The following is a 16242-nucleotide window of genomic DNA, read 5'->3' as shown; positions in this document are numbered from 1 at the left end:
CCTATTCAAAACATGAAAACACTACATATATAAGCTTATTTTCCAGAGGTATCTACTATTAACATTAATGTGTCTGCATATATCTGCATAAAGATTATTTTTCCTCTAAGAGGAATTATGCAAAATAAACAGAGACAGGTTTTATAATCATTTTCACCTATTTATTAATTTTATTGGTTAGTTACCTTATTTTTTATCATTTATTTTCTATGACTTATCTGTCATTGGCTTTTTACTTCAGATGTGGGTTAAGCTGCATAATCTCAACATAATTTTTAGGATCTTAATTACATAAAACTTTGGTGAACTCATTGTGTGCTGAGATATTGTTTATTCTGTTTCAAAGTCTCTGTTTTATATTTTGTATTCACCCCAATGCAAGGTCTTCATCACATCAGATTTAGGTTTTAGCTGTGATAGAATAGAACTACAATTTTTTTCCTTCAAATCTAAATTAATGTCATCCATTCCATTATCTGGAGATATTTATTTATAACTAACATATTCAAGTAGGCATTTAGAAATGCACGCTGCTCAGAAAAGTAGACACATCAGAGGAAGTGACTGCTTACATGTATTGCAAAGTTTCCAATATCAAGAAAGGTCTCCATGATTTTGCTCCAGGACTCTATGTTATAAATCTGAAAACAGGTTATATTTGGAATAGCTCCAAAACTAATAAAAAAAAAATTCTGCCTTTTTTTCCTGAAGATATTGAAGTCCTACCTCCATGCAGACGTACAGTAAGTTTTCTCACAAGTATGAATTTTGAGTAAGTTATTCAACTATAAGTAGGGTACCACCTCACCTGTTCCTGTGATTTTCGTATGGGATTTATATTGGGGACAAGAGGCCTTTAAACCTGGATTACCCATGTAGTGTAAACATAGGGAAGACGAGATGAATCTTGGAGAGATTTTCTTTTTCTTTCTTTCTTTTTTTTTTTTTAATTTAAATTCAAGCTAGTTAACATACAGGGGAGTCTTGGCTTCAGGAATAGGACCCAGTGATTCATTTCTTACATATACATCCAGTGCTCATCCTTAAATGTGCCCTCTTTAATGCCCATTTAACCCATCTCCCCCCAGCAACCCTCAGTTTGTTCTCTGTATTTAAGAGGCTCTTATGGTTTGCCCCCTCTCTATTTTTAATCTTATTTTTACCCCCCTTTCCCTATGTTCATCTGTTGAGTTTCTCAAATTACACATATGAGTGAAATCATATACCTCTCTTTCTATGATTGATTTATTTCACTTAGCATAATATCCGATAGTTCCATCCATGTTCTTTCAAATGGCGTGATTTTCATGTAATAAAAAAATCAATGTTTTTATTGATGAAATTTAAAATAAGGAATGGAGAAAGTTTAAATATCACTCTTTCAGTCTTTTGTTAGAAAGCACAATATAACTTTCCAGCTCTGAAAAACTTTACTGTTCTAAATAAATGATTAGTACCTAAGCTATTAACACCACTGTAGTTAATACAAATTTTATATTTGATCAAGTTGAACCCTAAGAGTGTGCAAAGCAGCCACATTATTTTAGTCTTCTACAAAACTTTTAGTGCAATATCCTTGGCTTTTATAGAAAGCTGCTACTGTATGCAGCTATGTTAAATCTTCCTTTGCACATAGCATAAATGTTTTATTTTGTCCATAATAATAAGCCCTGCATGTAGAGTTGTCTTTAGAATTTAATGCTAAGAAAACTTTGCTTTTTTGAAATGTTGGTATAGTATTTTTTCTCCAATAATACAAAATTTTTAAAAAAATAATCCAGAGTACTTTTCTATTCTGTCCTGATTGTCATACCTTCAGAGAAAGTATTTGAAGTTAAGTCATAGAAAATATGTCCTAGTTAATCTATGTAAAGTTTGTACTTTCACTAATTTTGTATCATGTCATTTTTATTTTGCTATTTGTAAATGTATTATAGTTGTTTAGTGTTAAAACTGTTGTTTTGAAGCCAAAATTCCTGGATTCGAATTTGGGCTCCTCCCCTTGGTATTAAATGGCTCTGCACCTCAGTTTTATCATGTCTACAATGATAAAAATAGTACATAAGACATTGAGACAAGTTGGTGAAATTGATTTGAGAAACAAAATATGCAGTCTATATAAAGTGCTTAGAAAAATGTTTGACAGAAATTGAGTTTTCAATACATTCAATAACTTCTTTTTTCACTACATTTGTTGCAAGTTATTCCAAAATATTTTAGAATAAGAATATACAAATGCACTTGATAAACAATAAATGAGCATCCATAATGCATACCAAATTGTGATAAGTGTTAGAGGGCCTTATAGAGAAATTTATTCCATCTTATGGCAGCAGAAAATTTGTTAGGATTGTAAAATGATATGCATGAGATAATCAAAGTATAAATAGGTACAACCATATATAAGGATAACTATAATTATATTGAAAAAGTATGTGAAGACGTGGTGCCAAAGTTGTTTACTGTAACAAGAAGATAGTATATTTTGGACAGATATGAACTGAGTATTAGATGTAGGTAGAATTTAGAACTAGACTGAAGGAGAGAGAATTGTGGGTAATTCATGTCAGGGTGCTAAGTCTAGACTGAGCAAGATGAGTGGATGCAAAGTGAGGCGGCCCATTGATTTCATGAGGTTATAATTTGGAGAGTAGTAGAAGGCCTAATTTGCTAACTAGAAATTGGGAACTAGCAAAATCTTTTAAGAAAAGAGTGACATGCTGAAAATAGTGCTTTAGAAAACAATAATCTGGAAGCTTAAAAAACGAATGCTGAGAAGGCCAAGATAACCATGTAAGATTTTTAAATTATTATTACTATACTCAAGTTGAGATGAGGAGGTTTCAAATTTGAAGTATAACTATAGCAGTGAAAAAAAAGAAAGAAAGATGAATGTGAGGATTATTTCAAGCACTAGATTAAAAATATTTCTTATATATTGAAAACATAGTGTTATTAGTTACAGAAGTTTGACAAGTAGGAATGGAGCTTATTAAAAGTTGTCACCATTAGTGACAGGTGGGAAAGAGCTAAGATGGCAAACAAGTAGGAGGGCCCTCGGCTTGCCTCATCCCTGGAACACAGCTACATAAATGTCAAATCATTTTGAATATGCAACATATTGACCTGAGGACTGACAGAACAAATTGTACAACTAGAGGGAAGGAAGAGGCCATATTGTGGAAGGTAGGAAGTGAGGGGATGTGGTTTGGGTGATAAATGGATCATGGGTGCTGTGGAGGAGAGGGACCCTGGTTATGGACAGAGGAGAGAGAGAGAGAGATTGAGAGAGAGAGAGAGAGGGAGGGGGAGAGAGAGAGAGAGAGAGAGAGAGAGACGTATACAGGGGATTGCACAAGGGAAACACTTCCTTAAAGCCAGTGAGAACATAAAAATGAGAGGGGCTGGTTTTTGTGAGATTTTTCAACCAGTGGGGTTCAAGGTCTGGAGTTTTAGAGGTCCACAGTATGGCTGGTATAGAGCCCAAGGGTACTGCAGTGCTCCTGTGGAAAAGGCCTGTAGAAAACCTGGGGGAAGAAGTTGCAGTCTGAGGGTCTCCTGGGACACATAGCAAGAGATGTTTCCCCCTTCTCCAAGTGCATCTGGAAGATGTCCCTCTCTAGGGACAAAGTAGCTGGTGGGTGCCATATCCACCTCCCACCCCTCAACATAAACTAACTACAGTAAGCAGCATAGCAGTAACAGTGATGGCCTAAACTGCTTATAACAAGCCCTGTACACCGGTTCTATGCAGGTGCTTCTTTTCTTGGGTAAGTGTGCCTGGGAACCAGCACAGAAGACCAGCACAAATCCCCACAGGTACACGTTTATTGTCCATGAAGTTCTTCAAAGCTTCAGTTCTAGTGGAAATAGCATCAGGTCTGTTTTAACAAGCAGACCAGAGCACACATAGTTAAAATTTGACACACTCTGGGCAGGGTCCAAATACTCTCCATGGAAAGCAAGGAGAAACTCAGTAGAAGACTGACCTGAGATATAGAGCAGCCAAAACACAGGAGCAGAGTGCACCCAGGATACAGCACAGACACTTCCTGAAGCCCCAGGCCCTGGACCATATGTGTTATCTTCTTCATAAAGCCATTACTTTTAGGAATATGAAACATAACAGGCTTTCCAAACACAGAGAAGAATACAGAAACCTAGATAAAATGCAAAGATAGAGGAATTCATTCCAAAAGAAATAACAACAAAAGGTCATAGCCAGGGATCTAATCGAAACATATATAAGTAATGTGCCTGATCCAGAATTTAAAACAACAAACAAGGATCCTAGCTGGGCTTGAGAAAAGCATAGAAGATACCAGGGAGTCCCTTACCACAGTGATAAAAGAGTTAAAACTAATGAGGGCAAACAAGAATGCAATAACTGAGATTTGAAACCAGCTGAATATAATCATCACAAGGATGGAAGAAACAGAGAAATGAATAAGTGATATAGAAGTCAGAATTATGGAAAATCATGAAGCTGCACAAAAGAGGGAAAGGGGGATAGAAGGTTTACTCAAGGAAATTCTGGCTGAAAGTTTCACTAGTCTGGGAAGGAAACACATTCAAATCTACGAGGCACAAATAACTTCCATCAAAATTAAGAAAAGCAAGCTAACACCAAGACATATCATAGTTAAATTTGCAAAATAGAAATATAAAGAAAAAAATCCTAAAAACAGAAAAATAAGCCTCTAACTTGAAAGAAAAGACAAACCATTTTAGGAGCAGATCTCTCCATAAAAACTTGTTAGGCAAGAAAGGAATGGCATGATATATTCGACATGCTGAATAGGAAAAATATGCAGCCACAAAAACTCTATCCAACAAGACTATCATTCAGAATAGAGGAAGAGATAGAGTTTCCCAGACAAACAAGAACTAAAGGAGTTTGTGACCATTAAACTAGAGCTGCAAGAAATATTAAAGGTGACTATTTAAGTGGGAAAGAAAGACCAAGAGTAAGAAAGTGTCAAAAGGAACAGAAAAAATCTCCAAAAACAACAACAAAACCAGTAATAAATGGCAATAAAATAATATCTATCAGTAGTTATACTGAATGTAAATGGACTAAATGCTCTAATCAAAAGACTTAGGTTATCAGAATGGATAATTAAACAAGACCCCTCTATATTCTGCCTATAAGAGACTCATTTTAGGCCTAAAGACACCTCCAGATTGAAATGAAGGGAGGGAGAAACATTTACCATGCAAATGTATATCAAAAGAAATCTGAAGTAGCAATACTTATATCAGACAAACTATACTTTAAAACAAAGACTATAACAAGAAGTGAAAAAGGGCACTCTATCATAATAAAGGGGTCTGTCTAACAAGATCCAACAAATAAATATTTATACCCCAAACTTGGAGTCACCCAAATATATAAAACAATTAATAACAAACATAAAGGAACTCTTTGACAATAATACAATAATAGCAGGGGCCATTAACATCCCATTTACATCAATGGACAGATCATCTAAGCAGAAAAATCAACAAGAAACAATGGTTTGAATGACACACTGGACCAGATGGACTTAATAGATATAATCAGAACATTTCATCATAAAGCAGCAGAATACACTTTCTTTTTGATTGCTCATGGGACATTCTCCAAAATAGATCACATACTGTGTAATATTTGGGCCTCAAAACATCAAAAAAAAAAAATGAAGTCATACCATATTTTCCAACCACATACACAAGAAAAAAGTTCAGAAAAACTACAAATACATGGGTACTAAAAAAACATTCTACTAAAAAATGAACGAGTTAATCGGGAATTAAAGAAGAAATAAAAAGAAATATATGGAAACAAATGAAAAACACAACAATCCAAAACCTTTGGGATACAGCAAAAGCAATCATAAGAGGGAACTAGAAGCAAGAAGTCTCAAACACACAACCTAACCTTACACCTAAAGAACCTAGAAGAACAACAAATGAAGCCTAAAGCCATCAGAAGAGAAATAATAAAGATTTCAGCAGAAATAAATGATATAGAAACAAACAAACAAACAAACAAAAAACAACAATAGAACAGATCAATGAAAACCGGAGCGGGTTCTTTGAAAAAAATAATGAAGTTGATAAAACCCCTAGCCAGATTTATCAAAAAGAAAGAGGAAAGTATCAAAATAAATAAGATCACCAGAGAGGAGAAATCACAACCAACACCACAAAAGTAAAAGTAATTATAAGAGAACATTATGAACAATTTTATGCAAACAAATTGGGCCATCTGGAAGAAATAGATAAATTCCTAGAAACAAATAAATTACCAAAACTGAAACAGGAGGAAATAGAAAACTGGAACAGACCAATAACCAGCAAAGAAATTGAATCAGTAATCAAAAATCTCCCACGAGTCAAAAGTCCAGAGCCAGATGGCTTCCCAGGAGAATTCTACAAAATATTATTTATTTATTTATTTATTTATTTATTTATTTATTTATTTATTTCAACTATTTAAATTTTTTAAATTGTTTTTATTTATTTTTGAAGGAGCGAGAAAGACAGAGCATGAGTGGGGGAGGAATAGACACACACACGCACACACACACACACACACACACACACACACACAAAGAATTTGAAGCAGGCTCTAGGCTCTAAGCTGTCAGCACAGAGCCTGATGCAGGGCTCAAACCCATGAGCTGTGAGATCATGACCTGAGCCGAAGTTGGATGCTTAACTGACTGAGTCACCCAGGCACCCCAATATCTACCATTTAAAGTTAATATATAATATAAGAAAAACTTCCAAACTCATTCTATGAAGCTAGAATTACCCTAAATCCAAAACCATCAAAAACCCACTAAGAAAGAGAACTACCAACCAATATCTCTGATGAACATGGATGCAAAAATTCTTAACAAAATGGTAGCAAATCAAATCCAATAGTACATTCAAAGAATCATTCACCACAGTCAAGTGGGATTTATTCTTGGGTTGCAATGGTAGTTCAATGTTTGCAAATCAATCAGTGATATACCACATTAATTAAAGAAAGGTGAAGAACATTATGATCCTCTCAATAGATGTAGAAAGAGAATTTGATAAAATATAGCTTCCATTCTAAATAAAACTCCTCAACAAAGTAGGGATTGAGGGAATATACCTGAACATCATAAAGGCCACTTACGAAAAACTCACAGCTGATATCATCCCCAATAGGAAAACCTTAGAGCTTTTACTTTAAGGTCAGGAACAAGACAGGGATGTATATTCTCACCACTGTTATTTAACATAGTACTTGAAGTCCTAGTCTCAGCAATAAGACAACAAAAGAAATAAAAGGCATCCGAATCAGCACGGAAGAAATCAAACTTTCACTATTCCCAGACAACATTTTATTCTATGTGGAAAACCCAAAGGACTGTCACCAAAGTATTGTTATAACTGATACATGAAATAAGGAAAGTCGCAGAATACAAAATCAATGTAGAGATATCTGTTCCATTTCTATACACCAATAATGAAGCAGCAGAAGGAGAAATCAAGAAGTTAGTCCCATTTACAATTGCATCAAAAACTATAAGATACTTATGAGTAAACCTAACCAAAAAAGTGAAAGATCTGTACTCTGAAAACTATAAAACACCGATGAAAGAAACCAAGGATGATGCAAAGAAATGGAAAAACATTCCATGCTCATGGATTGGAAGAAAAAAAAATTTGTTAGAATATCTACTACCCAAAGCGATATACACATTTAATGCAATCCCTACCAAAATACCACCAACATTTTTCAAAGAGCCAGAACAACCAATCCTGAAATTTGTATGGAAGCACATAAGAAAGCCAAAAAAATCTTTAAAAAAATGCAAAACTGGAGGTATAACAATTCCAGATTTCAAGTTATATTACAAAGCTCCAGTGATAAAGACAGTATGGTACTCTTAAGAAAACAGACACATAGATCGATGGAACAGAAAAGAAACCCAGAAATGGACCCACAGCTATATAGTTAATTAATCTTCAACAAAGCAGGAAAGAATATCCAGTGGAAAAAACCCAGTTTCCTCAACAAATTGTGTTGGCAAAACTAGACAGTAACATGCAGAAGAATGAAACTGGACCACTTCCTTACATCATACACAAAAATAAATTCAAAAGGGATGAAAGATATAAATGTGAGACAGGAAACCATCAAAACTCTAGAGGAGAACACAGGCAATAACCTCTTGACATCAACCAAAGCAAGTTCTTACTAGACGTGTCTCCTGAGAAAAGGGTATCAAAAGCAAAAATGAACCAGTGGGACCTCATCAAGATAAAAAGCTTCTGCACAGTGAAGGAAACAGTCAACAAAATTAAAAGGCAACCTTTTGAATTGGAGAAGATATCTGATTAAGGGTTACTATCCAAAATGTATAAACTTATAAAATTGAACATCCAACATCCAAATAGTACAGTTAAGAAATAGGTAGAAGACATGAATGGGCATTTTTCTAAAGAAGACATCCAGATGGCCACCAGATACAAGAAAAGATGCTCAACATCACTCATATTCAGGGAAATGCACATCAAAACTACAATGAGATATCCCTGACCCCACCTGTCAGAATGGCTAAAGTTAAGAACACAGGAAACAACAGATGTTGGCGAGGATGTGGAGAAAGGGGAACCCTCTTACACTCTTGGTGGGAATGCAAACTGTGCACCCACTCTGGAGAACAGCATGGAGGTTCCTCAAAAAGTTAAAAATAAAACTACCCTATGACCCAGCAATTATAAATACCTAGGTATCTACCCAAAGGATATAAAAATACTGATTTGAGGGACACGTGCACCCCAATGTTTACAGCACCATTATCAACAATAGCCAAATTGTAGAAAGAGTCCAAATGTTCATCAACTGATGGATGGAAAAGGAACACACACACACACACACACACACTCAAAATGGAACATTACTCAGCCAACTAAAAGAATGAAATCTTTCCACTTGCAATCATGTGGATGGAGCTAGAGTGTATTGTGCTAAGCATAATAAGTCATTCAGAGAAAGACAAATACCATATGATTTCACTCATATGTGGAATTTAAGAAACAAAACAGATGAACATAGAGAAACAAAGACAGAGAGAGAGAGAGAGAGAGAGAGAGAGGCAAACCATAAAACAGACTCTTAAGTATAGAGAACAAACTGATGGTTACCAGAGGGGAAGTTTGTGGTGGATGGGTTAAATAGGTGATGGGTATTAAGGAATGCATCTTGTGATGAGCACTGGGTGTTGTATGTAAGTGAAGAATCACTAAATTCTACACCTGAAACCAATACTACACTCTATGTTAACTGACTGGAATTTAAATAAAAACTTGAAACTACAAAAAATAAAAAATAAAACACAAAAGAGTACAAATATATATAAATCTCTGAAAAAGGAAAACAAAATAATGGGACAAAATAAACACTGAAAAAAAGGTGTCACCATTAGCAAATGTAGTGTGTGTGTGTGTGTGTGTGTGTGTGTGTGTGTGTGCATGTGTGTGTTGGATGAGAAGGAGAGGAAGCTAGACCTCTGTGTTTAATATTTGACAAGGTAAGCACCTAAGAGTAACATAATTTCATCTTTTGTACAAGTGTATTTGTCTTATCACTGGTGTTTCCATCAAGATGATTTCTTGGTTTCACTCTATACAGTCTAAATTTTTTTTCATGATTTTTCATGACTTTTATCGTTGATAAAAATCCATTACTTTGGGAGACAAGTAATTATTCTTTGTGTTTACTCTTGTCTTGACTATTCACTTGTATGACATTAAGTCAGGATTGAAAGAGGGATTGGCATGAGTTTGTTTGATATCCTTAGGACATCCACATAGGCACTTACGTTTTACATTCTGTACACAAAATTCAAATTAACCATGGCATTTTAAGTAATGGTGGTAGATGAATATGTGAAGAGAAGAGTTTAGACGTATTTATGATGGTATTAACAAGTAATTTCAGTACAGAAGTGAGGTAAGAGATATTCAGGGAACAAAGAAAGGCAAGAGTAACATTGGGGAGTCATGAAACTTCAAGATCTATTCAAGTGTTATGGAAACTGAGTATAAGTTTAAGGAGATGAAAGGGTAAGACTTGAAGCTGGAAATATACATTATGGACCCAGATTATTAAAACTAATACATGAAACTAGATTGTGAAAACCTCTGGATTCTCTGCTTTATGAATTAGAACTATGATATTCATCTCACACATATGAACAGTTTCTGAGATGACTATTGAGCCTATCCATAGACCAACTGACTAACACATAAAAGGTTATTTTATATATTAATTTTGTAGTTCTGAATACATATCACAAGGCTTGGACTATATCTGATAATTTGCCTGATATCTTCTTAGATTTCACAAAGTTGTTTGGTGAGTCCAGAATCAGGAGAAGTGAACTGAAACTTTTTTCTGATTAAGGTAATATTCAGAAGATTATCATATACTGAGTTTTTATTTTAATGAGATATTTTAGAGTCTGTGAAAAAAGGTGACATTTACAGTGCTTTATGAAGTGTACATTTTTAAAATTAATGAATGGATCTTCATAAATCTGGAGGGGGTCTTTACTAAGAAATCTTGATTTTTTTCTGCACCAAAATTATTTCAGTGAAAATGTAGAAGTCTGTATGATATAACTTCCATTTGTGTAATAGTAGAGGATCCACAAATGTATTAGAACTGACTTTTATAACATAGGAAGCTAGGCTACATCCAATAGACTAAAATATAAAAAGAGGCTAAGTATAAAATACTACTAACTGGTGTGTGGAAAAAGAAGGTGTAGGAAAAATCCACAGAACAAGATGAGGAACATCTAGCTTAGAAGCAATTCACATAAGGCCAAAACAGAACAAAGGAAAGAAAAAGGTTGCCCTTGACTGCAAGATGAATATGAGGCAACATGTGAAAAAATCTTTCAGTCTTATATGCCTTAAAAGAAGTATAAATTGCAAATAGAGAGTGATATTTCAAGGAGATAGTTTATAGGAAGAGTGATGTCAAACGTTGACAGTGGATTATTTGACAGTGGCAGGATAAAAATCACCTAATAGCAGCTTGAAGGGACAGCTTAATAAAAAAATAAAGACAATAAATCCAGAAATGAGAAAACTATGGGTCAAGAGTGTATCTGTCTTTTTAAATTTTGAAAGGATGTCACTTAGAGGATCAAGTAGAGATAGTCAATGTCCTACCTTAAATTTGGCTAAAGTCTCTGCCAATCAGACTGATAAGAGTTCCAGAGAAGTAAACTTTAGCTTACTGTAAAGAAAAATACTTTCTAACAAGGAGTCTTGTACAAAATAATTTTGTAATTTTCCCAAGAGTATTTAACAGGTTAAGAAATAATACTGAATGTTCACTCCTCCTGTAGCCCTCATGGGATGACCCTGGAGTTTGCCCTTATTAAGAAATTGTAATTAACTTATTTTCAGTCCTCTCTCAGGGGGACTGTTTCCTCCAAACTTCAAAAAAACTTCATGCTGCTATTTTCTGAAATAGTTTCACAGGATTGGAAAAAACTACCGCTACCGTGGATTTTAGCTGCTACTATTTTTGCAGGTTGTCACAGACTGGGAAATCTTGTTACTGGTCTTAAATTTCCATTTTGCTCCCATCTTCATTCAAAGGTTTGCAAAACATGTCAGCATGGAGGCAGAGATTTTTGTGCAGCTTGATTTCATAGATCTATTGGCACTTACTTTAATTTTGGTAGAGAAATACCAGTAATTCTCTAGGGGAGCCAAGGAGATTCCTAGTCCATCATGTTCATTGGTGTTCCGGAAGACAGACACAACAGGTTTTCAAACAAAATTGTACTAAAGAAAGAGCAAGCTTTATTTTATTTTATTTTATTTTTAAAAATTTTTTTTTCAACGTTTATTTATTTTTGGGACAGAGAGAGACAGAGCATGAACGGGGGAGGGGCAGAGAGAGAGGGAGACACAGAATCGGAAACAGGCTCCAGGCTCCGAGCCATCAGCCCAGAGCCTGACGCGGGGCTCGAACTCCCGGACCGCGAGATTGTGACCTGGCTGAAGTCGTACGCTTAACCGACTGCGCCACCCAGGCGCCCCAAGCAAGCTTTAATAATAGGTAATAAAAAATTATGGCTCCGTAGGCAATGCCACCAACAAAATATATAGTCATGTTGTGCTTAAGGAGGTTGTTATTTTCTTGGGGATTAAACATTATTTGAGATGTTTAATTTTGGCATTGTCATTGATAGATTTATTTATTTATTTATTTATTTATTTATTTATTTAAGGTTTACTTATTTTTGAGAGAGAGAGAGAGAGAGACAGAGTTCTAACGGGGGAGGGGCGGAGAGAGAGGGAGACACAGAATCCGAAGCAGGCCCCAAGATCCAAGCTGTCAGCACAGATACTGATGTGGGGCTCGAACTCATGAACCATGAGATCGTGACCTGAGCCAAAGTCAGATGCTCAACTGACTGAACCACCCAGGCACCCTGATAGTTTTTATTTCTTAAATGCATTTTCTTTTCTAGATTGCAATAAAAAGAATTTGGACCTCTGAAGTTTTCCATGGAAAAGTTCATAAAATAGAAAAACAATATAAGTTTAGGTAAGAATAATTAAAAAGGAATCACACCTATTTTAGATATATAATAAGACAGCCAAGAACATTTCCTACATGTCTAAAAGATATTTTCCTTGCATTTCAAAATGCTTTCCTTAATGCTTATTTATTTTTCAAGGAGAGAGACACAGAGCATGAGCAGGGGAGGGACAGAGAGAGAGACAGAGGGAGACAAAAATTTGAAGCAGGCTCCAGGCTCTGAACTGACAGCACAGAGCCCGACACGGGGCTCAAACCCACCAACTGTGAGATCATGACTTGAGCTGATGTTGGACACTTAACCAACTGAGCCACCCAGGCGCCCCCCAAATATTTATTCTTAATACTAATGAGCTCCAACCATCAATAAACTTTGCTATCTAATCAATAAACTTTGCTATCTAATCTATTCTTTTACACAGTTGACCTTTTTTTATTGGCTCCTTATTTTGAAGTTTTAATTTTTTCTCAAATCTAGAAAAGTTTGAGATGACATGAATTTCTTGACAGATTTATGTGGAAAAAATACAGTGTTAATAAACTTCACAGGATAAAATATATAAAGGCATCACTTACATTTTAGTTTTGCACTTAAATAAAATTAGACTATTTCCAGAAGTTGAAGGCAGATTGCATTTTAAAAGATCTCTAGATGAGACAACTGGGCCTTTAGAAATTTACCTGTACTTGTAAGAGGGTTTTTTTGTTTTTTGTTTTTTGTGGGTTTTTCTTTTTTTTTGGTAGAAAATTCGTATTATCTTGAAATGTACTTTTAGCTTCTTTGTCTTACATTTACTTATTTTTATACTGTAATGAAGCAAAATATTATTATGAGAAAAATAAATACTAAGTGATAAATTCAAGGAAGTGTCTTTTTCTTACTATGAGGAGTTTATCAGATTTTAATGTTTGAAATCACAAATGACATCTAACAATTACAGAGTCATGTGTGTAAACTTAATGGGGTAATGAATATGAAGATGTTTTTTCAGCTATCAGGTCTCTTTTAATGTGAAGTGTTATATGTGATAATAGAGAAATAGAATTTGCCATGGGTGGTAAGGGAGGAGACAACCACTCAGAAGTGACTGACTTCATTCTTGTAGGCTTCAGGGTCTGTCCAGAGCTCCACAGTCTCCTTTTCCTACTATTCCTGATTGTTTATGGGATGGTCCTTCTGTGGAACCTGAGCATGACTGACATCATTGTGATTGATCCCCGGCTGAACACACCAAAGTATTTCTTCCTAGGCAATCTGCTCATCATTGACCTCTCCTACTTCACTGTTATTGTACCCAAAGCCGTGGTCAACATCCTATCTCACAAAAAGACCATATCCTTTGAAGGTTGTGTGACTCAATTGTTTCTTTATGCATTTTTCATGGTCACCGAGGCCTCTGTCTTGGCAGCCATGGCCTATGACCGCTTCATCGCCATCTGCAATCCACTCCTCTACACTGTCCGCATGTCAAGAAGCCTCTGTATCCAGTTGGTGGCTGGTTCCTATCTCTGTGGCTGGGTCAGTTCCATCCTTCAAATCAGTGTAACATTCTCAATGTCTTTCTGTGCTTCCCGAGTCATTGATCACTTCTATTGTGATTCAAACCCAGTTGAGAAGATCTCCTGTTCCAATATCTTTATGAATAAGATGGTGTGGTTCAGTCTGACTGTCCTCATTATTTTGCCCACAATAGTTGTTATTGTGGTATGTTACATGTATATTGTGTCTGTAGTTTTAAAGATGCACTCCAGTGAAGGGAGGAAGAGAGCCTTCTCCACTTGCAGTTACCACCTGGGGATCATAAGTTTGCTCTGAGACTATTTCCTTTGTCAATTTCACACCTCCCAATAACCTTAAACTTTGTAAAGTGGCTTCAGTATGTTTTGTTCACACCTATGCTGAACCCTTTACTCTACTCTGAGAAATAAGGGTGTTAAAGATGCCATGAGAAAAGTCCTATGGAAGAAAAAGTTTTACTTTAAATCTGCTTCCACTTGTTTTACTGTTTCTTGTACCAATTTATTTTGTCTGCTTGATCTTCTAGACTCAGACATTTAAAGTTCAGGCTGATTAAAAGACAAAACAAAACAAAGCATGTTAACTCTTTTATTCCACAGCATTAATAATTTCCCATAAAGAATGCTCCAAATAACTTATTCACATTTCCTCGAGGCAATGTTAAATATGAAAATTCTGGACACCCATGAACATTGGCATATTTCTACAAGGAGTTATATATTTCTTAGTCTCCAGGTATTAATATGTTATGCAAATGGGGAAGTATAGAATTTTAATGTTTCTCTTCCCTGTATACCTAAGTAAAATTGAGATACAGAAAATACCTAGTACGATTAACTTAGAAACTGTGTGACCAGGTTTTATATGCAAATATATTCAGTATAAATGCTAATTCTGTGTTTTGTTTTTAATGTCATTCCAAAGACGTGAGTGCATGAAAATAAGATAACGAAAAAATGGAAAGGTAGAATAGCCAGTGATCCTTGTTGAATTAAAGGGACCAAAGAGGGAACAAGGGGAAATTGTAGTGATTTGGTAAATTACGACATTTTGTTTGGTTTTCTTTGAATGGGATGGTCATCCCTACTTTGCTCTAATACTGTGAGTATATTTTAGGATGCTTATGGTATTTTACAGCTGATGCCCTGTATCATTTGGATAATACAAATCATTGGTGGTGACTATGCAACTAGTAAAAACCCCATAGAGAAATAAAGTCAGGTTGAAAATCTGTTAAAAAAAATCACAATCCTGACAATAATATCTATGATTATTTGAAGTATATGTGTGTGCATGCATATGCGTGTTATTCTGTCTATGCATGAGAGTGTTTGGATTAGTTTGATATAGGGTAATTTTAAAATGCGATCAAGATGTCGAGGGAGGCCAAATTATGGAGAAATTCATGTCAGAGTTACTGATTTTACAACTGATATAAATAATACTTCAGCCAAACAGTTACAGTGCTTAATTCCAGTCTATATAAAACAGACACAAACTCAACCTAATATAAAATATTGATATTTTATCAGGTCTCTTTTTTTCTGGTTTTGTTTATGTAAAAGCCTCCTATGATGAATGTATAATGGCAAGCATCTTTATGGGTTAATGTTTATTAGAGTAAGAGACTTGATAAATAAGTTTTTTATTTAGGAAATAAAAGGAGAGAAGCAAAGTGATTGATTTTAGAAATCAAAGTTGTATTTATTCCCTCCTCCCTAAACTTGTGAATGAATCTACCATTTTTCTTGGTATTCGTATGCTACTGTTTAAATGATATTCAGAAAAACATCATTTGAGAGAGAAATAGGAATCCAGATCATCCTTGGGAAAGTGACTGTTGGCATTGGTTATTATTAGTCTGGAATTAATAAGTAGGCTTAGATTTTACTTATTTCCACTAGATGCCCCTTAGTATTAGAATGTCACTCTGTGGTAGATCTAACAAGTGTGAGTCACTAAAGACTGTTGGGAAAAAGATTTGAATATTGGATTAGAATACAGCCTGGATTTGTTTGCTTTAGTTTTTAGTCTGGTTGATTGTATATCCTGTTTTATAGTCATAACAGCAGTATTCCAATGCATAACCTCACGAGTGGCATTGCTGAAACCACTTCATATGCTTGAA

General features: G+C 35.1%; 1 pseudogene; it reads left to right on the top strand.

Annotated features, from left to right (window-relative positions):
* Positions 1–13646: 13646 nt before the first annotated feature.
* Positions 13647–14524, top strand: LOC112863725 (olfactory receptor 9K2-like; annotated as a pseudogene).
* The last annotated feature ends 1718 nt before the right edge of the window (positions 14525–16242 follow it).

The sequence above is a fragment of the Puma concolor genome, chromosome B4, assembly GCF_028749965.1.
Source record: "Puma concolor isolate L17-30 chromosome B4, mPumCon1.1.hap2, whole genome shotgun sequence".
NCBI lineage: Eukaryota > Metazoa > Chordata > Mammalia > Carnivora > Felidae > Puma > Puma concolor.
The sequence above is the reverse complement of the archived record's forward strand: the minus strand, read 5'-3'. Positions and strand labels throughout refer to the sequence as shown.